At 37.4% G+C, this 27,065-nt stretch overlaps 1 protein-coding gene across 1 annotated transcript in view; it reads right to left on the bottom strand.

Moving 5' to 3' along the window:
* The window catches only part of Bmpr1b (bone morphogenetic protein receptor type 1B), a 263,928-nt gene extending 249,269 nt beyond the window's left edge, over positions 1–14,659 (bottom strand). Inside the window, exon 1 of the mRNA XM_027926643.2 lies at positions 14,590–14,659. The gene's annotated coding sequence lies outside the window, so the exon portion shown is untranslated. The remainder of the gene's footprint in view (positions 1–14,589) is intronic.
* Between the last annotated feature and the right edge of the window lie 12,406 nt (positions 14,660–27,065).

Here is a 27,065-nt window from a genome sequence, read left to right on the forward strand (position 1 = left end):
TATTCCACTCCTGGGTGTATATATATATACCCAAAGGACTTAAAATTAGCATACTAGAATAATGGGTCCATATCAATGTTTATAGCAGCTCAATTCACAATAGCTAAAATATAGAACCAGCCTAAATGCCCTTCAGTCAATGAAATGAATAAAGAAAATGTGATATATATACAACGATGGAATATTACTCAGTCCTAAAGAAGAATAAAATTATGGCATTTGCTGATAAATGGAGATGGAACTGGAGACTATTATGCTAAGTGAAATAAGCCAATCCCAAAAAAATCAAAGGCTGAATGTTCTCTCTGATATGTGGATGCTAAACACAATAAGTGGAGAAGGGAATAGAAGTTCAATGGATTAGACAAAGGGGAATTAAGGGAAGGGAGGGTGGATTGGAACTGGAAAAAAACAGTAGAATGAATCAGACGTAACTCTCCCATGTTCATATATGAATACATGACCAATGTAATTCCACATCACATAAAACAAAAAAAAATGGGAAACTATATTCCATGTATGTATGATGTTAAAATACATTCTACTGTCATGTATAACTACAAATAATAAAAAAAATTTAAATTAATTCACCTCTATCTCATGACCTTGGAGGAGATGTGAAGACCCTATATGAAAACCACATACACCATTATCTTTCATAAATATTTCAAGTCAGACTCACCTAAACTCAAATCTCAACTGTACCAATTCTAGCTGGGTTATTCTGGACCAGATAAATAAAGACTGTGCTTCTGATATTCCTCATTTATAAAAAGAAGACTACAAACTTTTCTCTACATTACAGAGTCATTAACCAGATGAAATATGCACCAAGTGATTTTAGCACAGTACCTGACAAGTACAGTGCAAATGTAACTACACATTATCGTGGGATAGAAAGGTAAAATGGCAATTCTTCATCAAAATATTTGTATCTCTACTCATAATGCCCACCCCTAAGCTAAGCTCCAACAAGGAAAGTACTTGTTTCCATGAGATATATCTGTTTTCCTATACGTGTTTCAATAGGAAATCAAAATGTATGTGGTGCGAGAATTGTCCTTATACCCAGAAACAGAGAAGACACAAATGGCTACCATGTTTCCTTTTGAATGCTGTTAAAAACACCCTCTCCATGGGAAAGAGACAAGTTTTTTTTAAAAACTGAACAGCCCACAGAAAGATGTCACCCTCCTCCATCCTTCATTTAAGAAAAAACAAGTGAGGAAGAGGAACTCAAGAGCCTTTTTATACAAATAGTTCCAAGCCTGACTATCCATCAGATTCACTAGTCAGCTTTACAATAATAGACAATCCTGAGTCTAGAATTGAGTCATTTTTCAGAGAAGGGAATCAGAATTTTTCAAAGCCTCCAAGTTTAATAAGGTGCACAGCCACAGGTGGGACACTGTCTTACCCTTACAGGAAGTTGCCTACCTGCCTTTTGCTTGAGGCCTACTCCAGGGTATCTCCACCTGCTTCACCAAGATGACTTTCAGACCTGGAAGACACCCTGGCTGTCATCTAAGGTGAAATCAACAGCTTATTGTACTGCTGACCTAAAGGTGACCTATACAAGGCAAAATACTTCCCTAGGCCTAGACCTCGAACCCACCTCCCATCACTGCCAAATCCCTGTTATATCTTACACACACATAAACCTTTGAAAGACAAAAAGGAGATTTTTCTGTCTTTAAGTGTAGATTATTTTAATTAGTTGTTATGCCTTAAATTTATAGAAACAACCATGAGTTAGAAGAATTCTGAAATTCTGCTACTCTTAAGAACCAATCAAAGATAAATAACATTCATCTACTTTGATAAAGGGACTTGCCTTATAGGAAAAATCTGTTTTAGTAAATGATAAATAAACCTACTTCAGTAGCATTTTATGCTTTTAAAAAGTCTAAAAATACTAAAAATAATTATATAGTATATGATTATTGTTTTGCCATTTTACATAATAGAACATTCCACAAAATACTATTTTTTGTTGTGTTCACTGCTCTTAAAACACTAGATAAAAAACTCAAAAAATTAATCTAATTAAATTCAAATTTTATCTAGGAAGAATGTTAGACCATATGATTGGTATAAGTGCAGCTTTTTCAAGGTACAAAATTTTTTTTTTTTTTTTTTTTTTTTTTTTTAATTTTTTATTGTGGGTTGTTCAAAACATTACAAATTTCTTGACATATCATATTCCACACTTTGATTCAAGTGGGTTATGAACTCCCACCTTCACCCCATACACAGATTGCAGAATCACATCAGTTACACATCCATTGATTTACAAATTGCCATACTAGTGTCTGTTGTGCTCCACTGCCTTTCCCATCCTCCACCCTCCCCCCTCCCCACCTCTCCCCTCCCCTCCCCTCCTCTCTCTCTACCTCCTCCACTGTATAACCCTGAGGGTCTCCTTCCATTACCATGCAATTTCCCTTCTCTCTCCCTTTCCCTCCCACCTCTCATCCCTGTTAAATGTTAATCTTCTTCTCCTGTTCTTCGTCCCTACACTGTTCTTAGTTACTCTCCTTATATCAAAGAAGACATTTGGCATTTGTTTTTTAGGGATTGGCTAGCTTCACTTAGCATAATCTGCTCTAATGCCATCCATTTCCCTGTAAATTCTATGATTTTGTCATTTTTTAATGCAGAGTAATACTCCATTGTGTATAAATGCCACATTTTTTTTATCCATTCGTCTATTGAAGGGCATCTAGGTTGGTTCCACAGTCTTGCTATTGTGAACTGTGCTGCTATGAACATCGATGTAGCAGTGTCCCTGTAGCATGCTCTTTTTAGGTCTTTAGGGAATAGACCAAGAAGGGGAATAGCTGGGTCAAATGGTGGCTCCATTCCCAGCTTTCCAAGAAATCTCCATACTGCTTTCCAAATTGGCTGCACCAATCTGCAGTCCCACCAGCAATGTACAAGTGTACCCTTTCCCCCACATCCTCGCCAGCACTTGTTGTTGTTTGACTTCCTAATGGCTGCCAATCTTACTGGAGTGAGATGGTATCTTAGGGTGGTTTTGATTTGCATTTCTCTGACAGCTAGAGATGTTGAGCATTTTTTCATGTACTTGTTGATTGACTGTATGTCCTCCTCTGAGAAGTGTCTGTTCAGGTCCTTGGCCCATTTGTTGATTGGGTTGTTTGTTTTCTTATTGTCTAATTTTTTGAGTTCTTTGTATACTCTGGATATTAGGGCTCTATCTGAAGTGTGAGGAGTAAAGATTTGTTCCCAGGGTGTAGGCTCCCTATTTACCTCTCTTATTGTTTCTTTTGCTGAGAAAAAACTTTTTAGTTTGAGTAAGTCCCATTTGTTGATTCTAGTTATTAACTTTTGTGCTATGGGTGTCCTATTGAGGAATTTGGAGCCCGACCCCACCGACTGTAGATCGTAGCCAACTTTTTCTTCTATCAGACGGCGCGTCTCTGATTTGATATCAAGCTCCTTGATCCATTTTGAATTCACTTTTGTGCATGGCGAGAGAAAGGGATTCAGTTTCATTTTGTTGCATATGGATTTCCAGTTTTCCCAGCACCATTTGTTGAAGATGCTATCCTTCCTCCATTGCATGCTTTTAGCCCCTTTATCAAATATAAGATAGTTGTAGTTTTGTGGATTGGTTTCTGTGTCCTCTATTCTGTACCATTGGTCCACCCGCCTGTTTTGGTACCAGTACCATGCTGTTTTTGTTACTATTGCTCTGTAGTATAGTTTGAAGTCTGGTATCGCTATACCGCCTGATTCACACTTCCTGCTTAGCATTGTTTTTGCTATTCTGGGTCTTTTATTTTTCCATATGAATTTCATGATTGCTTTCTCTATTTCTACAAGAAATGCCGATGGGATTTTGATTGGCATTGCATTAAACCTATAGAGAACTTTTGGTAATATCGCCATTTTGATGATGTTAGTTCTGCCTATCCATGAACAGGGTATATTTTTCCATCTTCTAAGATCTTCTTCTATTTCTCTCTTTAGGGTTCTGTAGTTTTCATTGTATAAGTCTTTCACCTCTTTTGTTAGGTTGATTCCCAAGTATTTTATTTTTTTTGAAGATATTTTGAATGGAGTGGTTGTCCTCATTTCCAATTCAGAGGATTTGTCGCTGATATACAGGAATGCCTTTGATTTATGTGTGTTGATTTTATATCCTGCCACTTTGCTGAATTCATTTATTAGCTCTAATAGTTTCTTTGTAGAGCCTTTTGGGTCTGCTAGGTATAGAATCATATCATCTGCAAATAGTGATAATTTAAGTTCTTCTTTTCCTATTTTTATGCCTTTAATTTCTTTCGTCTGTCTAATTGCTCTGGCCAGTGTTTCGAGAACTATGTTGAACAGAAGTGGAGAGAGAGGGCATCCCTGTCTAGTTCCAGATTTTAGAGGGAATGCCTTCAGTTTTTCTCCATTCAGAATGATGCTAGCCTGAGGCTTAGCATAGATTGCTTTTACAATATTGAGGTATGTTCCTGTTATCCCTAGTTTTTCTAGAGTTTTGAACATAAAGGGATGCTGTACTTTGTCAAATGCTTTTTCCGCGTCTATCGAGATGATCATATGGTTCTTATTTTTAAGTCTATTGATGTGGTGAATAACATTTATTGATTTCCGTATATTGAACCAGCCTTGCATCCCAGGGATGAATCCTACTTGATCATGGTGTACAATTTTTTTGATATGTTTTTGTATCCGATTCGCCAGAATTTTATTGAGGATTTTTGCATCTAGGTTCATTAGAGATATTGGTCTGTAGTTTTCTTTCTTTGAAGTGTCTTTGTCTGGTTTAGGTATCAGGGTGATGTTGGCCTCATAGAATGAATTTGGAAGTTCTCCCTCCTTTTCTATTTCCTGAAGTAGCTTGAAAAGTATTGGTATTAGTTCTTCTTTAAAGGTTTTGTAAAATTCTGCTGTATACCCATCTGGACCTGGGCTTTTCTTAGTTGGTAGTCTTTTTATGGTTTCTTCTATTTCCTCAATTGATATTGGTCTGTTTAGGTTTTCTATATCCTCCTGACTCAATCTGGGCAGATCATATGACTTAAGAAATTTATCTATGCCTTCACTATCTTCTAATTTATTGGAGTATAAGGATTCAAAATAGTTTTTGATTATCTTCTGTATTTCTGAAGTGTCTGTTGTGATATTGCCTTTTTCATCCCGTATGCTAGTAATTTGAGTTCTCTCTCTTCTTCTCTTCGCTAGCATCGCTAAGGGTCTGTCGATTTTGTTTATTTTTTCAAAGAACCAACTTTTAGTTTTGTCAATTTTTTCAATTGTTTCTTTTGTTTCGATTTCATTAATTTCAGCTCTGATTTTAATTATTTCTTGCCTTCTACTTCTTTTGCTGTTGTTTTGCTCTTCATTTTCCAGGATTTTGAGATGAAGTATGAGATCATTTATTTGTTGGTTTTTTCTTTTTTTAAGGAATGAACTCCAAGCAATGAATTTTCCTCTTAGAACTGCTTTCAATGTGTCCCATAGATTCCGATATGTTGTGTCTGTGTTTTCATTTATCTCTAAGAATTTTTTGATTTCCTTCTTGATGTCTTCTATAACCCATTGATCGTTCAGTAACCTATTGTTCATTCTCCAAGTGATGTATGCTTTTTCCTTCCTTCTTTTATCGTTGATTTTCAGTTTCATTCCATTATGATCAGATAAGATGCATGGTATTATCTCTACTCCTTTATATTGTCTAAGAGTTGCCCTGTGACATAATATATGATCTATTTTTGAGAAGGATCCATGTGCTGCTGAGAAAAAAGTGTAACTGCTTGATGTTGGGTGGTATATTCTATATATGTCAATTAGGTCTAGGTTATTAATAGTGTTATTGAGTTCTATAGTTTCCTTATTCAACTTTTGTTTGGAAGATCTGTCCAGTGGCGAGAGAGGTGTGTTGAAGTCTCCCATGATTATGGTATGGTGGTCTATTAGACTCTTGAACTTGAGAAGAGTTTGTTTGACGAATATAGCTGCACCATTGTTTGGGGCATAAATATTTATGATTGTTATGTCTTGTTGGTGTATGGTTCCCTTAAGCAGTATGTAGTGTCCCTCTTTATCTCTTTTGATTAACTTTGGCTTGAAATCTATTTTATTTGATATGAGTATGGACACTCCTGCTTGTTTCCGAAGTCCATATGAGTGATATGATTTTTCCCAACCTTTCACCTTCAGCCTATGTATGTCCTTTCCTATCAAATGCGTCTCCTGTAGGCAGCATATTGTTGGGTCTTGTTTTGTGATCCATTCTACTAGCCTGTGTCTCTTAATTGGTGAGTTTAAGCCATTAACATTTAGGGTTATTATTGAGATATGGGTTGTTCTTCCAGCCATATTTGTTTATTTCTGTTACTAAACATGGTTTGTTTTCCTCTTTGATTATCCCCCCCCCTTTACTGTCCTACCTCCCACTGTTGGTTTTCATTGTTATTTTCCATTTCCTCTTCCTGTAATGCTTTGGCGAGGATGTTTTGAAGAGATGGTTTTCTAGCTGCGAATTCTTTAAACTTTTGTTTATCGTGGAAGGTTTTAATTTCATCCTCCATCCTGAAGCTTAATTTCGCTGGATACACAATTCTTGGTTGGAACCCATTTTCTTTCAGTGTTTGAAATATGTTATTCCAGGATCTTCTAGCTTTCAGAGTCTGTGTTGACAGATCAGCTGTTATCCTGATTGGCTTACCCCTAAATGTAATCTGCTTCCTTTCTCTTGTAGCTTTTAAAATTCTCTCCTTATTCTGTATGTTGGGCATCTTCATTATAATGTGTCTAGGTGTGGATCTCTTATGATTTTGCACATTCGGCGTCCTGTAGGCTTCTAGGATTTGGGATTCTGTCTCATTCTTCAAGTCTGGGAAGTTTTCTTGTATTATTTCATTGAATAGACTTCTCATTCCTTTGGTTTGGAGCTCTGTACCTTCCTGTATCCCAATGACTCTTAAATTTGGTCTCTTAATGTTATCCCATATTTCTTGGATGTTCTGCTCATGGTTTCTTAACAGTCTTGCTGAGCTGTCTATGTTCTTTTCCAGTTGAAATACTTTGTCTTCATTGTCTGATGTTCTATCTTCTAAGTGTTCTACTCTGCTGGTAGTATTCTCCATTGAGTTTTTAAGTTGGTTTATTGCTTCCTGCATTTCTAGGATTTCTGTTTGTTTGTTTTTTATAACCTCTATCTCCCTGTATAGTTGATCCTTTGCTTCCTGGATTTGTTTGCGTAATTCGTTGTCGAAGTGATCTTTCATTGTCTGATTTTGCTGTTTAATGTCTTCCTTGATACTCCAGATCATCTGAAGCATGTATATCCTGAATTCTTTATCTGACATTCCATCTGCTGCAGCTGTTACCTCTTCTAAAGTTGCGTTGACCTGCATTGCTTGTGGTCCTTTCTTTCCTTGTCTTTTCATACTGCTTGCGTATCTTTCCTGCAGGTGCGGGCGGCGGCTCTGCTCTCTTCTTATTCCAATTGGGGTGTCGTGGCTACCACGCCGGCAGGTCACTGGGCCTGTTCTGGGAGCTGGCGGCGGCTCTGTTCTGCCCCTACTCCAATTGGGGTGACGAGTGTACCACGCCGGCAGGCCACTGGGCCTGATCCGCCGGTCGGTTGCAGGTTTGCCTACCCTGCAGGCGCGGGCGGCGGCTCTACTCTGCCCCTACTGCAAATGGGGTGACCTGTCTGTCGTACCGGCAGGCCACTGGGCCTGTCCCGCTGGTCGGTCGCAGATCTGCCCACCTTTCGGGCACGGGTGGAGGCTCTGCTCTGCCCCTACTCCAATTGGGGTGTCGTGACTACCCCGCCTGCAGGACACTGGGCCTGTTCCTGGCACGGGCGGCGACTCTGCTCTGCCACTACTCCAATTAGGGTGGTGTTTGTACCACGCCGGCAGGCTCCTGGGCCTGATCCGTAGGTCTGTTGTAGGTCTGCCTACCTTGGAGGCGCGGGCGGCGGATCTGCCCTGCCCCTCCTACCACGCCTGCGGACCCCTGGGCCTGATCTACAGGTTGATCCCTGGTCTGCTCACCCTGCGGGCACGGGTGGCGGTTCTGCTCCGCCCCCGATTGGGGTCACGTGACCACCACACCGGCAGGGCCTGATCCGGGCGTGGGAGAAGGATCTGCTCTGCCCCTACTCCAGTTGGGGTGACGTGTGTACCACACTGGCAGGCCACTGGGCCTGACCCGCCAGGCTGTCACAGGTCTGTTTACCTTGCACGCTCATTCGTCACAGCGCGAACCGCGGCTCTGCCCTGCCCCTCCTACCACGCCCATGTACCACTGGGTCGCGGGTCTGCCCACCTTGCGGTTGCGGGTGGCGGCTCCGCTCCGCCCCCTCTCCAATTGGGGTCACGCGGTCACCACGCTGGCAAGCCGCTGGGCCTGCTCCGGGTGCTGGCGGCGGCCCGGCTCCTTCCCTCTGGCTCGACGACAAATTGAGGAGACTCGGGTGACTGTGCCTCACCCCCCCTACCAGGAGACCAACTGCTTATGTCACCACTGGTATTGATGAAGTTCCCTCCTCCGCCGCTTTCTGCAGACATCAGATCTCTGCCATGTTGGTATCCTATGCGAATGGCAGCATTTCGTTCCCCTTGCCGGGCAACCAAAGCACCGGGTGAGTCCTGACCGGCCCTCAGCAGGACCCGGACCGAGAAGCAGTTTCCGCGGGCTCCTAGCCCCGGGCCAGGGAAGTTCCGGGAGCCGGAACTCGGCCACTCCGTGCTCGGTGTAAGCTCCTATAAATGTAAGCTCCAAGAAGCAGTCCCCGCGGGCTCAGTTCCGGGAGCCGTAATTCGGCTGCTTAGTGCTTGTTGTATGCTCTGGTAGGCGCAGGGTCCAAGAAGCAGCCTCCGCGGGCTCAGCAGCCGCTCCGCGCTGGGTATTCACTCCGATAAGATCAGCTTCTAAGAAGCACCCAGGCGCTGAGCCCTAGCAGTCTGTCTGCAAGCCGCGGGCGAATTGCAGCCTGAAATTACCTGTTCTATGGCTGAATGAGCTGCGGTCAGTCGAAAACAGCGGTGGTGACGTCAGTTTACCAACATGGTGGCTGCTGGCCTCCTCTGTGGTCTGACCGGTGTGGAGAACCGAGATGGACCGCTTCCTTCCCCCGTCTCGAACCCAGAATTCAGCCCTGAGTACGGTGCTTGCGCGGCTGGCAGAAACTGCAGCGCTGTAACCCTGCGTCTCTATCCCAGCGCACGCTGCAGATTCTAGCCTCGGGCCGATTTGCTGAATAAGCAGTGCGACAAACCTCTCGCGTTTGAGTCCCCGTAGCTGATCCTCGTGCGATGGAAATCCTTCCTCCAGGTTCCGGAGCACCCCACTATTGCTGGAAATTCCTAACAAGATATCCTTTAGCCGTCCTGACTTGTCATACTCCCACACAGTGAAGCAGCACACGGGGGCAATGCACTCCCCTCGCCGCCATCTTTTTCCAAAATTTTTTAAGAAATATAAAAATTTGTATTAACCAATTTTTCACAGTCTAGTACCATCTTGTCCATTTGCACACTGATTTAATGACACTGAAATATATACTGAGATATGGTTATGCCAAATAATTTCCTAAAATGTGGAGATAATGCTATAATAATGAAAGAAATTGATAAAAAGATCTTCTGGATCATCAACAAGAAAAACACATTTACTGGAGACTAGAAAAATAAAATATTAACTGAATTCAAGTACTTTCTATGATGCTTTCCAGTAATAACACCTTCATCATTTTGAAAGTACCCTGTTGGTTCTATTCTATGAGGAAATATGACAGAGTAGTGAAGAACACAGGATCAGGGATCACATGACCAGTTCAAATGCTAGCTGTTGCCTACTGAGTTACCTCACACAGGTTCCTTATGCAACTATTCCTTAGTTTCTTCATCTGTAAAGTAAGCTACTTAGCAGCAACTACACCAAAGATTGTTGGGAAGAGTGACACAGTAGATCCAGAAACAATGTCCATGCTCCACCCTGTAACTATAATTATGGTTTAACTGGTCACTTTTGACTTTTTAAATCTGGAATCTAAGGGAAATTATAAGGAAAAATTCATTGGACCTGAATGTAAACTGTGAAACCTCTATACTTCAATATACTCATTAAAATAGAAGGTAAGCAATGAACTGTAAAATATTTTCTATAAATGACAGTCAAAAATTGCTAATCTGAATTACTAAGGACTTCATACAAATTGCTAAGAAACTAAAACTATAAAAGATAAGCTGACAAACACATGCACAGAAAACCTGCCAATGAAATACAGATGTCTAATAAGTGTATCATACGTTTAAGAAAGTACAACCTCTTAAATGAAATTTGAGGGAGGCCATTATTTTGGAATGAGCTCCTGAACTAAGCCCAAGAGAAGAGAGTCACCAGTCCTAGTTGATACCAATCAAACTGAACTTTGAAACAAACCAGTTTTCCAAAACTGGGAAATCCAACGCAACGAATCAGAAGGGACCCAATTTACCTGTGCCAGCATAATGACAAATCCCTTCCTTTCTAACTCTATAAGAAAAGCAACTTTGAAATGACTGATCTGCTCTTTGTTCCGTTTGTTTTTTCATCCCTTTTCTACCTACAAAGCCAACAACCTCTTCTACTTAGCTCATCAGAGCACCTTTTCAAATTTTTTAGGGATACTGCCTTATTCACAAATCACTAAGAAAGGTCAATTAATCTTTAAACTAAGTCAAATGAAATTTTTTAGCAGAAGCCTCAGAAGGAATCAAATAATAGCATATTAAAACAACAAAATACACACAAATCCCCCCTGTATCTAATTAACAAAGATTTCTATGACAATTCTTTCAGTGAAAGCTGTCCCCTCTACACTCCTGAAAGAAATACAAGTCAGACAGCATTACCGAAAGTAATTCTGCAATACGTTTAAAAAGTCTAAAAATATTCTTTTTCCACTGTCAGGAATACATCCTAGAGATGTAACCTGAAACACTTCAAATTAAAATGGGACAGCAATGAAAACTGCTGCACCAATTCATCTAACTGGTTCTCTAACCTCAGTCCAGGTCCCAGTAAAAGGCCATTTTCCTTTGGGGTTAAACTCTGATCTCACTAGTAACAATATTCAAACATAGATTTTAAAAAAAAAAAAAAAAAAAAACCTTTTCCAAATCCCTTACCCTGGCACTGTAGAAGGTTCCTGATGACCTGCCCCAAACCCCAAATCCCACCTTTTGGAAAGAGACAGTAGCCAGATCAAGAATCATTGTTTCTGGTTGGTCCCCAACCACCTTCCTCTAACAAACAAAATTCGATGGCTTTGATATTCCATATCACTATAACAAAACATCTGAGATAATTATTTTATAAAGAGAAAAGGGTTATTTTAGCTCCCAGTTTTAGAGCTTTCAGTCCCTAGCTGGGAAGCCCCACAACTCTGGGACCCTGAAGAAAGCAATATCTCAGAGTGGGAACATGTGATGGAACAAACCACTTAACACCCTGAGCCAGGATGCAAAATTATGGAGGAAAAGCAGGATCCCACAATCCCCAACCATCTAAGGAGTTCCCTTAAGTCTCCACATCCTAAAAGACCATAGCACATCCCACCATTACCACCTTGGAAACCAAACCTTCAACACATGAACCTTTGGGGTTCACTCATCCAAACCACAACACCAAGTCAGCATGGTTTTGAAGCACAGTAGCACAATGCAGCAGCCAAAGTGAAAACTTAAGTTTTAAAATTTTAGCTTCAGTTTTGAATGTTCCTAGCACAAAGAAATAATAAATGTTTGAGGTAATATATATGCAAATTACCCTAATCTGATCACTATACCTTGTATATATGTACTGACAAATCATATTTTAACCCATAAGTTACAGACCATTATATGTCCATTAAAATTTTTTAAACTTTTAAAAATATTTTAAAAACTAAAACATAAATTTACCCTCCAAACCACAACCCAGGGGGAAAATGAATTCTATTTAAGGCCCCAAAGGAGGAACACCAATACTCTCAACTGCATTATGTCTGCAATCTTAAAATTATGCCACCATCTTTTAATGGGCATTTTTAAGTAAGCAATAAAATCTTTCATAAATATGGAAAAGTAACCCTCTGAGAACCTTATTGAGTATTTTGAAAATGATTTAGGCTGAGGTTGGGCTCAGTGGTAGAGCACGTTCCTGGCATGCATGTGAGGCACTGGGTTTGATCCTCAGCACCACATAAAAATAAAAATAAATAAAATAAAGGTATTGTGTCCATCTACAACTAAAAAAAATATTTAAAAAATGATTTAAGAGTATAAAAAAGCTTAAAATTTCACTGCAGTAAAGTCAAATACATTAACAAGTATAATTTTTATTCTTCCTACATTTGCTCATTTGTTATGAGAAAAGATATGAGAAAAAATAAGTACATCTTCCTATGATTATTGTGAACCAGTTCACCCTGCCATGTCCACATGGAACAAGTGTCAAACAACCCTTTCCTGACCTTTTCTTGCTTATTTCCTTCTTACTGAAAATGAGCTGGCACAATCTCACTGAAATACCTGGGGGAAAAAAATTCTTATTCATTTTTTGAGTTGCATTATGATTTCCTTTACTGTCTAATTCCTAAAAGCAGATCAAGCAAGCACTCTAATCTGACTCATGAATTCTCTGACATTCAGATTCTCAAGAGCTGTTCGGATATATTCCTTGTTCTTTTAGTGTCCCACATTGAAGAGGTGTTTCTTCATGAAAGAGGTAGTGGGTTGAAAACTGAGATTTAGGTCTGAAACCATTTAAAAACCTTCTTAGTTCCTCCCTTTGTTAGTGACAGGGTTCAGTGTGGTGACACGATGTATGCAAAAAGAACAAAAACAAGGGAGCATGCTTTCATCAGAGTCTGCATTACAGAAAACAATAAAAATCTAGTAAGTAAACAATTACTGACATCCCTTTCATGAGCCTTTACCTAGAGCAATATGGAACAAGTTGGAAAATGACACAGCCCTCCTGGGAAGGTTTTCAGCCCTCTTTGGTCTCCTAAACTTTCTAATGAAAAGAACTTCTGAGCAATGTCCTCCCTCTATAGCTAGTCACATAGAATATGTGAACAACTTCACTCCAACAAGTCTTTGATTCACATCCCTACATATGTCGTTTTCCAAGAAAAATGTAGTGACTTCTTTTCATAGAAAGTGCAATTAATCTTGTGATTTTCATCAAATATTCAAAAAATATAAAATGATGAATAATTCCCACCCAGAGCCCTTTTTAAGTAAAAAAAAATATGTTCAATTACTAATCAAAAGGTGAAAAATAGATATTGGTTTATTTAATATTACCTTCACCTTTCAATATAACAATTTTAATCTTTAAAAAACACATGGACAGAACTGTGAAGATCAAATAGTCAATACATTGTAACTCTCACAGAAATTATTTTTTTTAGAGGGGAGGGGAGGGGATACCAGGGATTGAACCCAGGGGCACTTAACCACTGAGCCACATCCCCAGCCCCTTTTTATTTTTTGAGACAGGGGCTTGCTAAGTTGCTGAAGCTGGCTTCGAACTTGCAATCCTCTGGTCTCAGCCTACCAAGCCACTGGGATCACAGGTGTGTGGCACTATGCCCTGCTATTTTTATACATTTGCTTTTTAATGAAAATAAACCAAGTGGCCATTTAAGAACTATTCGTGAAATATAGAAACCTACCTAAAAGTAAAATTTGGCGAAAAGTCTACATTTGTACCTCAACCCATGAGTTGATGTGTGATAATGCAGGGTCTTCTGCCACAGGGTCACTGCTCAAACCCTGGTACAGATTTTTAGTACAGCACAGAAGTAAAGAGCAGGAGGTATCAACTTAATTCTAGCCCTACTCCTTACTGCCCATGTAACCTGAGGCAAGTTTCTTAACCTTTCCATGTGTCAATTTTAACTTCTTTAAAACAGGAATGGAAACAAAACTGTCCTTACAGATGTGCTGTGAAAAAGATACATGGGTGAAGCCTTCTTTACAGCGCTTCAAGAACTGTAGCACTCTATACAAAACAGCCACGCCACAGATTGGTTAGAAGAGTGGCTCCTAGTGAACAGTCACCAATGCACAGCGCAGCCTTCGTAAAGGTAGGCCCTGGAGTCCATACAACCCATTTCACATTTTCCTCCAAACTCAACAAAACCAACTAGAACTATCAACATGAACAGGGTAATAGATTGGATTTGCTTGAAAACAGCACGGTTTTGCAATCTAGTTTGCATTAACCTGAAAAATGATATCATCAATATTTGAGAAAGGTTATTACTAAGTGTGTAAATGTTTGAGGAATAGACTAAGTGTGTAAGCCAACATTTCAAATGAAAGCCACAAGCTACTTGCTCATTACACAGTAAATCCACATCCACTTTGCCATGTTGATTTACACCTATTTCTTATCTTCTGTGTTCTTAGTGATAATTAAAGGAATAATTGTTCATTCTATTCACTGTATAAATACACTATCTTTCTTTTGATTTCAGCATGCCACAAAGTCAAAATGTCAAAGCATAATAATGATGCCTACCAAACATCCCAATCTCTTTAATAATTTCTATGACCTTACCTTTATCAGCAAGGCATGAAATGACCTTCTCTTCCTCTCACATCTAAGAAAGAGTAAGCTGAACTCCACCTTGTCAACAAAAAGAAAAAAAAATATTTGTTTTTATCTATTGGCTTGAGGAAAATCTGGATTATCACTTACCAGTTCAAATGCAGAACTGATGGTATACAAAATTGAACTGAAAAATATACACATATCATAGCACCTTAAAGTTCTCACTTTTGAGCTCCAAACTTATAAATAAGAGAACAGATACTATCCAATATAACAAAACAGACATCATATTAAGTTTTTCTTGCAGGTTTCCAAAAAGAAGCAAATACTAAGTCTTAGCAGACTTGGCACTTTGGAGATTTTATTTAATACAAGAATTTTATTCAAATAAAAGAATAGCCATAGATTTGGGGAGTAAATATATAAACTAGATGTTAATCCAAAATATTTTTCTCACTCAGTTTACTGACTAAAATATAGAAAACAAAAAAGTATACACATCAGATTTCTATAACCTTATGTTAATACTCTCATCACCAATACCTTATTTCAATAAATTATTTAAACCATAATTCAATCTTAATTAGGTATGAAATAATTTTTCTGTATTTTTCAAAAGGTAAATGAGAAACTGGAATAAAGTTCAAAAAGCAGTATGGCTATGCAGTAAAGCCAATGTTAAAATAAGATATAACTATAAACACTCTCCATTCTCTTGCTTTTAGGTTAAGTTGACAAACAACTTAATATCTGCATTAAACTGGTACAGTTAAATAAAATTGATATAACATTAAAACAATACAAAATCTATTGCATATACAGTTCAAAATAACAATGAGATTTTTGCCAGAAAACAACTGCATTTAACCCAAAATCAGAAGAGACTTTGGATTCATGAAGAGAACATTTTAATAACTTGAAAAACAAAAGTATATATATATAACGCTAAATATGAAATTAATAGGTTCATTCATTTACCCTGTGTTGTAAAGAACACTGAAGTTTAAGAGCATTGGCATTACAAAGTACACTGATGACCAATGGTGTGGCCAACATAGGTCACAGCTCGCCACAAGAGCATCATACTGAAATGTTTCCTACAGGGGCAGCTTGCCTGAAAGGTCTACAGGAGACAGATTCACCTAGAAATGTGGACTTGACACATAGGAGATATTTATTAAGTAATTAGGATCAAGGAATTAAAAATTGTATCTCATCTGGGCCTTAGATGAGTTCCGAATCTCCTATGTTTCAATTTCCTCATTTGTGAAGTCATGATATTTTGAGAAAAGTTGTGATACTCAATGAGGACATGATAAATGTTACCACCAGGATGATTAATGTGGTGTATTAGATAATTTTTAAGATTTAGTTTAAATCAAATTTTATTTATTCATTATAAAGAAATTTTGATTGAGATTATCCAAAGATAAAACTTTCAAAAAGCAGAATATTATTTTCTTTATTTTTCTATCCTTTCACAACAATTTCTTTTTCAAAGAGGGACTACTTATGACTCTCAAAATTCAGAAACAAACGGCATTTTGAACATGAGAAGCTAGCAATCTTCTCCAAAATGAAGAAAAGACAGAGTACGTGACTTAGACCCAGGCCCCAAATCTCTTTCAGACATTTTCCTATCAACTTAGACTCATGAGAGCATGCAAGTTTGGATTACCAGCCAAAACCTAATGTCAATCAAATCTGAAGGACAGCAGGACTGTTAAACTGTTAGGTCAAAGACTTATTTGAACCCAGGAATCTTTTCAGGGTAGACAACCTGATGAAGTCACAGTTCTTACTATAAGCTCTCAGTCTGCAGAGGCGACCACTTGCTCCCAAATGATAATATACCTCAACCCCAAGGGAGAGAATGATCACAGTCCTAGGACTGACATGAGGTCAAAAGCAATACAATTGGCAGGCATGGTGGTGCATGCCTGTAATCCCAGAGGATTGGGAGGCTAAGGCAGGAGGATCATGAGTTCAAAGCTGGCCTCAGCAACTTAGCAAGGCTATAAGCAACTTAACAAGACCTTGTCTCTAAATAAAATATAAAAAAGGGCTGGGGATGAGGACAGGGTTGTGGCTCAGTGGTAGAGTACATGTCTAGCATGGGTGAGGCACTGGGTTTGATCCTTAGCACCACATAAAGATATTGTGTCCATCTACAACCTACAACTAAAAAATATTTTTTAAAAAAAGGCAGGGGGTGTTGTTGAAGAATGTGACTCAGTGGTTCAGTGGCCCTGGGTTCAATCCCCAGGTTAAAAAAAAAAGAAAAAAGACAATACAATTTCTATGGCAATTTCTAGGATTATATCATAAAAGAACATGTCTAACAGGAACCATGCTGGTATAAAATCAGGAATTTAAAAAATATATAATTCAGGGGACTTCAAATCACTAAGAATCTGGGTTTGATATCAGCTAATGAGGAGGAACACCATAGTACACAATCTGAGCATAAGAATACATAATCTGGCTGTCCATTCACAAATATTTTAAAATCTGCAATATTCTCTTCAATTAGAGGAATCAGCAAAAAGCAATGACATACTGTACTCATGTTTCCTCTCATTCATCAGGACTTTGGTAGATGTTCAACAACACATTCTTTATGAAGTAAGACTTTTAAATGTACTATGTTCTTATACGTAGAATCTAGATCATTAATTTAAAGAGAGAGAGAGAGAGAGAGAGAGAGAGAGAGAGAAGTTTATCTGAAATGGCTTAAGCAATCAAGCAAATTTAACTCCTATGCCGGTTTTTATCATCTTACTTCAAGGAGTTTTGAAAACTCTAAATCTCTAAGGGTTCTATTTTTTATCATGTAAAGATTGCTGACATTGTAGTTTGCTTAACTTGCTCATTTTAATGAAAATTAATTTTTACTACTCAGCTGTATTTCATTAATTCCATTACATATGAAGTATGGATTTTATATCATTCAACTTCCCTGGAAGATCAGCCAGCTGAGCACTTATTTGGCCCTTCACCCAAGAATCGAACTCATAAATTCAGTGCAAAAGTGGCCTGGAACATTAATTTATCTGCTATTTTCTAAATAACTATTGTGAGCCAGACATTGCAATAAGCCCAGAAGACAACCATGAATAAGCTATATATGGTATTTGTGTTTAAAAGGCAATGCTCCAAATAGCCAAAACAATTCTGAAAAAAAAAAAAAAAAGAATAACAAGACTAAAGAATTCACCCACTCTAATGATCTCAAAACACATTAAAGCTATAGTAATCAAAACGGTGTGGTATTGGCATAAAGATAAACGTAGAGACCAAGGGAACAGAATAGGGACCACAAAAATAAACTCCTTTTTCTATTATCAAAGAATCTTCCACAAGGAGAATAAGATTTTTCAGTGAGGAAAGGACAATCTCTTCAACAAATGGTTTTGGGAAAGTAGACAACCACCTGCAAAGAAGGAACTTTGACTCTTACCTAACACCACATACAAAATTTAATTCAAATGGATTGATGACCTAAAGATAAGACCTGACACTATAAGATTCCCAGGAGAAAACCTGGGGGAAAAAGATTTCTGACATTAAATTTGACAACTGTTTCTTGAAAATGACACCCAAAGCATAGGCAACAAGAGCAAAATTAGACAAATAAGATGGGACCACACCAAACTTCATCCACAGCATGAAAGCCAAGCTAAGGAATAGGAGAAGACACCTCCAAATTATATATCAAATTGGTTCATAAAGAATCACAATTTACAAGAAATAACCTGATTAAAAAATGGGCAAAGAACACCTGTAAACATTTCTCTACAAATGATACACAAATGGCCTGTAAACATAAAAAGATGCTCCCCATCTCTAATTGCTATAGGTCAGAACTTGAATGTCCCCTGAAATCCTGTGAGTTAAAGACTATATCTCCAGGGTAGTGCTACTGGAACTCTTGGACCCTTTGAGAGGAAGGGGCCATGTGGGAGGTTCATAAGCCACTACCTCACCACACACTCAAAGCAATAGGACCAACCGATCATGAGCTGGACCTCCGATACTGTGACCCCAAATAAGCCTTTCCTCTGTATAAGCCTATTGTCTGGATATCTTGTTGTAGTGATGGAAAGCTAAACGTTGATCACTACAGAAATGCAAATAAAAGCCACAATGAGATATCACCTTACCTCCAATTATGATGTCCACATCAAAAAAAAAAAAAGAGGACTGGGATTGTAACTTAGTAGGAGAGAACAGAGTTAGCACATCAAAAGACCTGGGTCTGGCCCTTAGCAGGACAAAATTTTAAAAAAATAAAAATAAAAATACCAAAGAAAAGACCAAGGGATATGGAGAAATCAAAACCTTATACACTGTTGGTAGAAATATAAAATAGTACAGATACTATAAAAAACGGTATGGTAGTTCCTCAAAAAGATGAAAACAGAATTAGCATATGATCCAGCAATCTCCCTTCTAGGTATATATCCCAGATTTCAAGGATCAATATCCAAGAATTGGAAGCAAGAACTTGAAGATATTATTTGTTCAGTCATGTTCATAGCAGTATTATTCAAAATAACCAAGAGGTGGAAGGAATCCAAATGCCCACTGAAAGATGAACAGATAAGTGAAACATGGTAATAAACAATGGAATATTACTCGGTCTTGAAAAAAGGAGATATAGTCACATAATGCTACAGAAATAAACCAGTCGTAAAAAGATAAATACTGTATACAGCTAAAGTAGTCAAACTCTAAGAAAAGGGAAGAAGAAAGGTGGTTGCCAGGGACTGGGGGTGGGGATGGGAAATGTGTAGCTATGGTTTAATGTGTACAGAGTTTCAGGTTTGCAAGATCAAAAAGTTCTGGAGATTCACTACAAAGCAATGTGACTCTTCTCATTACTAGTGAACTATACACTTTTAAATGATTATGATGATAAATTTTGTTATGTGTTTTCTACCACAATTTTTTTTAAAGGTGATCAGGCATAGGTAACATACTGGAAGTTATAAAGTGAGAATTCATAGCCTCTAAGTAAAGATAAAATTTAGAAAAGCGGGGTAGAAAGTTCAGGTAGAAGACTGAATCTACAAAAAGTCATTTGGAGGAAAACAGCAAAGTTTAAGCTAACAGGCAAATAACAGAAGTGCAGCCCAGATAAAACTGGAAGAGCAGGTTGAGGTTCACTGCGTAAGGTGGTCAGTACTCAAGGGACAGTCTCTGAAGTGACAAAACAAGCAAAGCTCTGGCCAGGCAGACCAGAGGGTGAGGGAAAGAAGTCAGAAACATCTGCTACAGACTTCTCAATAGTGACCCAACAAGTCAGCATTAAGGCAGAAAAAATTCAGGAGAAGTATTTCTCGATACAGTCTAGGTGCACAGGAGGGTGGCCTGGGACCCCCCCGCCCCCCGCAGGCAGCCAGATCAGCTGGATTTCTCATAAATGAAGACACATCCTGGAAAACCTTTCAAGTCCAGTGTGGACTTTTACTACCTTTGAACTATGATAAACTGAAATATCTTCTCTCGAAACTTCTTAGAAGCAGATTATCTCTTGACATCCTACACATTTAAAGATTGGGTTTCATGCTCATAGAAAGCATCACATAAGTAATTGGGGAATTGATGGCCATTTTTTATTGATGGAAGTTTATGGGGAAATATGCTAAATATTTGAAATTATTAATAAAAGGTAAATCTAAAATATCACAAAAATCCAGTAGATTCAATTCTTACTATTTATGAAAGATAAAGGGAAATTTTCTGATGTCCCATCTCAGATGGTTAAAAAATTCATATAACACTACTTTAACTGAAAGACAGAATTAGCACTTTTATATTTCAGATGAATAGTTGAAACGGTCACTAAATAGGTAATATTGATAAGGAAAGTATAAACTGTATTGCTTATGAGTTCAAAAAATAACCTTGAACAATGTTTTCATATTTTTACTGGGTACTTAAAATCACAATTTAGATTTGAGAGCTCTGTCTACAAATATTGAAATTTACTTAAATTATCATATTTATTAAATCCCAAGCCCTATTCTAGAACTTTGCCTTCAGAGCTGCTAGAAGCTACAACGTTTAAAAAGCGCCCTTGTGAAGTCACGGAGGCTGCCACAGGGCCAGTAAGAGAAAGCAGACCTCTCTGCCAGGATGTCAATTACCCAGCCCCTGGGCACTCGCTCACAGAGCGCCACAGCTTAAAATCATTATGAAGATAGCATTAGGACAATTAAACAAATTACTTGGAATCAAGAGTACTTAAAATCTATTCCTAACCTCAATAAAAGGTACCATAAGACAACCTCAGAAATTGAGGTAAATTACAGAAAAGTGTTACAACATGAGTAAGCATTCATTTGTTTTCCTCTTGCAATTTAAATTTTTTGTACATTCTAGAATCAGATCTTGGAGTATTTCAGCAATGTATACAAACTAAGGAAGGCCTAAAAGTATTTCAGTAATGCAGGAACCCTCAAATTAGCTTGTGTATATAGATAGTAAATAAAGTTCAAAATTCTTGGCTATTCAGTATCTTTACTGAAGCAAATCAATACTTTTTTATAAGTGCTTACTTCAGACTATTTTTTAAAATAATGAAATGTTAAAGATCCTACTCTCTTGCATAAGATTATAAGTAACAGAGATAATTATTAAAATCTAGAAATCAGAAAGGAATGAAAAAGAGTCTGAGGTAAACTTGCCATATTTTTTAAATATAAATAAATAAATCCATGGAATACAGAGGGAGAGAGGATATAGATTCCCTTCTCTTTTAGTAAGGATTTAGAGGGGGGGAAGAAAAACATGTGAGCACTTTGTAAATCAAGAAACATGATACAGGCAAAATATTAGCAATCTTGAACATATAAAATATTTATATGTAAAGTTAGGAAGTAAATGTAAAGCCTTAAAATAGCAGGAGGGATTAACAACAGCTCCAAGTTCCAAACATGTTCATATTTTTACCATATCAAGACTAATAGCTTGCCTCACAAAGGATGTACACATTAGCTAGGTAATCTTCATAAGATGCACATGTTTTAAAAAAAAAAAAAAAAAAAAGAAGAAAGGAAGGAAGGAAGAAAAAAGCAGAGCTGTGAAAAGCCAGGTCTTTGAGCCAGAGAGTTTCTGGGTACGAATTCTCTGTTTGATCTTGGCTAGCTGCTTAACTTCCCTAATTCTTGGATTCCTCATCTGTAAAATGCAGACAATGCCTAAGATAACATGTATGGAGCATTAGATACTTCTGGGGTTGTCGGGAATCAAAATCTTAGAGCACACACCTAAGCTCTGGAGGTACTCAACTCCTTGTCTAAGGCTATTTACACAGCTCACATCTGTCTTTCAAGAGGCTACTACAAGGCACCTTCCCATGTTGATATGTGAAATCCCAATCCAAACTCACATTAACCATTGTATCATCTTTGCTTCCAATCTCAGGACAGAGTCCAACACCAGACTCTGAATAATGCTGGAGCAATTATCATTTCATGGTACTAATAGAGTATAATTTGTGCCAGAAGACTATTAAATCCACAGATAATGCAAAAGTCCCATTGTAACCAAAAATTTCAGGCTGACTCTAGCACATACCAAAAAAAAGTCAAATTAAATGATGGAACACTAAATCATTTCTTATTATTCCCCATTCTCCATTCCCAAAGGTATAATGAAATGAGCAAAATGACTGCAGAAAATAAAAGCTAAGGATTCTGTTGTTCCAAAGCCTGCACTGATAACTTAAATTTGACAGTTTCTATTATAGCTGTAATTCCATAACTCTCACACAGCAAAGAGAATAACCAAGTAAAGATGTTCTCTACCACAAGTGTTAAAAATGTAGATTCTTTTTTAACTGAAACATTCCAAAGAAATCTTAGCTGGAAACAGAAAAAAGGGGAAATATTTCACTGAGAGCCACAATAGTACGATACTCCACAGACACAGTGATGAACCAGCACGTGACTGCAAAGGCCTTCAAAAGCCAAAAATTACTCTTCAAGATGGCATTCCAAGCTTCAGAAGAAGGAAAATCACAAAACATAGCCAAATATGGCACTAAGTTCACATTGCAAATAATATGGATTTTTAGATAGATCAGAGTTTATTAAAAATAGAATTTTAAAAGGCTACTTAGGAAACCAAAACCAATTTTTCTTAAAATCTAAATTTCTTTAGAAATTTCTTCTCTTAATTTTAAACCTATGAACTTCAGCCTCATCAAGCTTGATTTATTCAATCTGAAAGATACTTGTTATGCTGCATATAAATACTAACCAGACCTCAAAGGGGAAAATGGTTGGTATTCCTGCTCCTTACAACCACTCAATTACACATCTTTAGAAAAAAATAAAGGGCAAGCATAGATGGAATATGAACCATTTTATAAAAACTAAATTTTTAAAAGAACTCTTTACATGATCTCAAGGAAAAATAACAAATTAGAATGTCAACTATGAAAAAGTATACATACTTAGAAATACACATTTTATTTTAGAATGAATAGGAGTATTTCAAAGTCGAGCAGGTCTTTGGACCCTATATAACACAGATGAACATGCTTCTAATTCAGTCAAAACTTAAAGAAAAAAAATACATACTATCTGTTAAAGTACATCCCATATGCAAAAGAATATTAAAAATACCTGCTATCTGAATAGCATAAACTTAGACAAAGTAGGTGAGACTAACAGGCTGGCCATATACACTTAAAGTCTGTATTTGATCATTTAAGAAGAGCCTCAAAGAAAAAAACGAAAAGAAACTATAGCAGGTGATCTGGAAGAAATTTTAGTATCACACGAAAAAAAAAAGTCTGACTTTCTTCTGATGCTAAGTAATACAGAGGAAAAAAACACTGAACAAAAAAAAGTATAAAATTATTTTCATACAATATATGAGTAATAATTCCAATTTTCAAAGATCAGGGAGTTTTCATCTTTTACAATATAAAAAGACTAAAATTCCCCAATTATCTAGCAAGTAGAACACAAATTATCATTCCTCCTTTTAAAAGTGTGTGTATATGTGTCTGTGTGTGTGTGTGTGTGTGTGTGTGTATAAGGTGGTAAGAACTTAAGTGCAGGGTTTTTATTTTTTGTAAATATATTTTAGAAAAATTTAAGATATAGTCTTCGATTTTTTTATTTTTAGATTTTAATTTGTTATATATGATAGCAGGATGCATTACAATTCATATTACACATATAGAGCATAATTTTTCATATCTCTCGTTGTACACAAAGTAGAGTCACATAATTTCTGTCTTCATACATGTAATTAGGGTAATGATGTCCATTTCCCCTATGCCCCCTCTACTCCTCCCTCCCCTATGCCCTATCTAGAGTTCATCTACTCCTCCCTTGCCCCACCCCCAACCACATTATGAATCAGCATCCTTAAATCAGAGAAAACATTCAGCATTTGGTTTTTTGGGACTGGCTTACTTCACTTAGTATTCTCCAACTCCATCCATTTACCTGCAAATGCCATGATTTTATTGTCTTTTAATGCTGAATAATATTCCATTATGTATATATACCATATTTTCTTTATCCATTCATACTGAAGGGCATCCATATCCATACTGAAGGGCATCTAGGTTGGTTCCACAGTTTAGCTATTATGAATTGTGCTGCGATAAACATTGATGTGGCTGTGTATTTTTTTAACCCTGTTCCAAGTACTCTAACATCTTCTGAATGATGACTCTGCATATACTTACCACAGAGCAAACAAGCAGCGAGTGCTGCACAAGGAATTAGAGGTTACAGAAGAAATTACAGTGGGACATTCAGTCTTTCCTGCCTCAGTCTACTAATTTGGGAATCTCAGATAAAATATATGTTACAATGTGAATTGGTTGATTATAAATCCTCATCCTCCTATCTAATGCCTTTGATTAATAAGGCAAATACATTATCCTAAATTCAAAAGTGTTAATGTTCCAAGGTTCTTTTCCCTCTGCTTCTTTTCTTGATACCAAGGTTTGGCATTTACCTACCCCAGGCCTAGCATGGCCTTTCCCTCAGATCTAACAAAGTCCTGCTTATCCCAACACTGGAAATCAAGGACACTTCTTGGCCCCATCCAGGGAAATATGATCCCATTTAATCTCCCCAAAACTAACTCCTGTACCAATGGGGGAATTCCCCCTTTTTTTGCTGACTTAAGGAAGTGAACTGTGATTTGTAATCTAAAGCTAAAACTAAATTTCAACAATTATTTAAATCATAAAAACTTATTGAATGTCAATCACATTTTGAAATTTCTGAAAAATCATGTTCTCCCAAGGGTTCACAAATCAATATTTCCGTTCCAGAAAAACAAAATTCACGCAACCCAGGGGCACTCCACAATTTTTTGTTTTGTCATTAAATAAAATAAAAAAGAGAACAAAAATAACAAAACAATGATAACTCAAACTAGAGAGTCGGGCAAAAAAAAACTAAACTGAGGTACTCCAATTAAAAACTGAGATGATATTGAACTGGTATTCCATGACAGGCATTAAAAGGAGAGAAAGAATCTAGAATTAAGATACTGCATGCAGCAAGATCTATGCCTGGATTTCTGGTTTAATTGTGTATCTGGTGATGTCACTCACAGGGATGTTATTCATAGGTGATAATGTAAAGGAACACTGAGACTGATGATGAATTTAAAATTGAATACACTTAAATCGAGAAGTCCATGAAACCCCCCAAAATATTTCAGCCTTTTAATAAGGGTCAAGGAGAAGATACGCTATATATGCATCTTTTAGAGGCAAGCTTGTGAAGTCCAGAGAAGGATAAATCCTCTAGAGTGAAAGACAAAGCAGTTTCTCGGAATCTCGGAGAACATAAATATTTAGGAAGAAGAAAGAAGAGTCAGCAAGGACACAAGAGAAAGAAGAGTCATGTAAGTAAAAAGAGGGGAAGTAAGATAATGTAAACGGAAGACATCATTCATTTAACTAATATTTATTATGTGTTCAATATGGGGCTCCATTTGGTACAGAGGAGGCACATGCCTGAAATAAGAGTCCACAGGACCTGGCAAGTCAGTGGACATTAGTGACTTGGTGAAAGCATTTCCAGCCAGAGATTACAGTGAAATAAACAATGAATGGGTGGTAAGGAACACAGTGTTCTTCCAGACAGAGAGTGGGAGCTGCAGTCAGAGACTGACATTGGACCAAGGAAGGGTTTTGGTAAGGGCAAAAAGATTTTAAGAAACGAGCCAGCAGAAACGAGGGGTGGGGGAAAGAAAGAGGAAGGAAGGAAGGAAGAGAAGAGGGAGGAAGGAAACAGAGAAAATGATTGAGTAAGAGTATTGTTGGGGGCATGTAATCTTTACACCTTGTAAAGAGAGGAAGGCAGCATGAATTTATGAGAATGGCGGGGGCGGGGGGGGGGGGAATCCAGTATGGGCAGAAGAATGACGGCCATTTTTGATGACATGTATTTTCTCATAGAGGGAAGAGAAATGGTCATCCTCTGAAAAAAGACAGAGATATATTAAATGGAGAGAGCTTAAGAAGATGACAGTAATATGACCCCTATGAGAAATGGGAGAGGAATCAGACTGGGGACAAACAGAAGATTTGCTCAGCTGCAATTAGTGCCTAAAACGCTAGAGACCAAGAATTTATAGCATCACCTATTGATGACCTGTGCATTCACCTCACTGCCAAAGATTTACACCTAAGCATACACTGCATGATGGGTACTCATTTTTTTCAGCAGGTTACACAATAAGTGGTCTTTTATATTCATGCTATATATTTGAAAACTCCTAACACAAATCAGAAAAAGAAAAACATTTTACATGCTTAATAAGACCATTACACTGCTCTACTGTCATCTCCAAAAAAAATTTTTTTTATCAGTCTTGTCATTCAATGCATGTTGCTCTTCCTCCCTCTCAGCAAGTGAATAAGTGAAAAAGATGAGATTTCTAGGCTACAGATGTTGGACCCCACCTTGAAGGCAACTGGAACTGTTGAATAGTTTTAAGTAAAAACTGATAGGAAGAGATTTACATTTTGAACTAGGTACTATATTCTCAGATTCATTTTAATAAAACTAACATTTTACATTTTCCTGAATCTAGAATAAATAAAAATTGAATATTAAAATCTCATAAATATATTGCATTGAAGTATACCATTTGTAAACTATAAAACAAGCTTCTATTTACCACTAAACTATTAAAAATATTTTTTCAGGTAATTCAAAAACTATTTGAGAAGAAAAGAAGCTAAAGATGTCTTCTATCTTGGTCTTCATTGCTATATGAAATATGATTAAAATAAACTTGATTAAAAGGCAATCAAGGAATTTTGATCTTTTGTTGACTTTTAGCCTATAGTACTAATTTATTTCCAAATCATAAATAAAGTACCTTGAGTTTGAACCCCTTTAACAAATGCAATGACGTAATACAACCAAGTTTTCTTTATAGTCACAAAATTCAAAGAAATGATCACTTTAAATACAATTTAAGTA

Source organism: Marmota flaviventris, chromosome 7 (genome assembly GCF_047511675.1).
Source record: "Marmota flaviventris isolate mMarFla1 chromosome 7, mMarFla1.hap1, whole genome shotgun sequence".
NCBI classification, from domain to species: domain Eukaryota; kingdom Metazoa; phylum Chordata; class Mammalia; order Rodentia; family Sciuridae; genus Marmota; species Marmota flaviventris.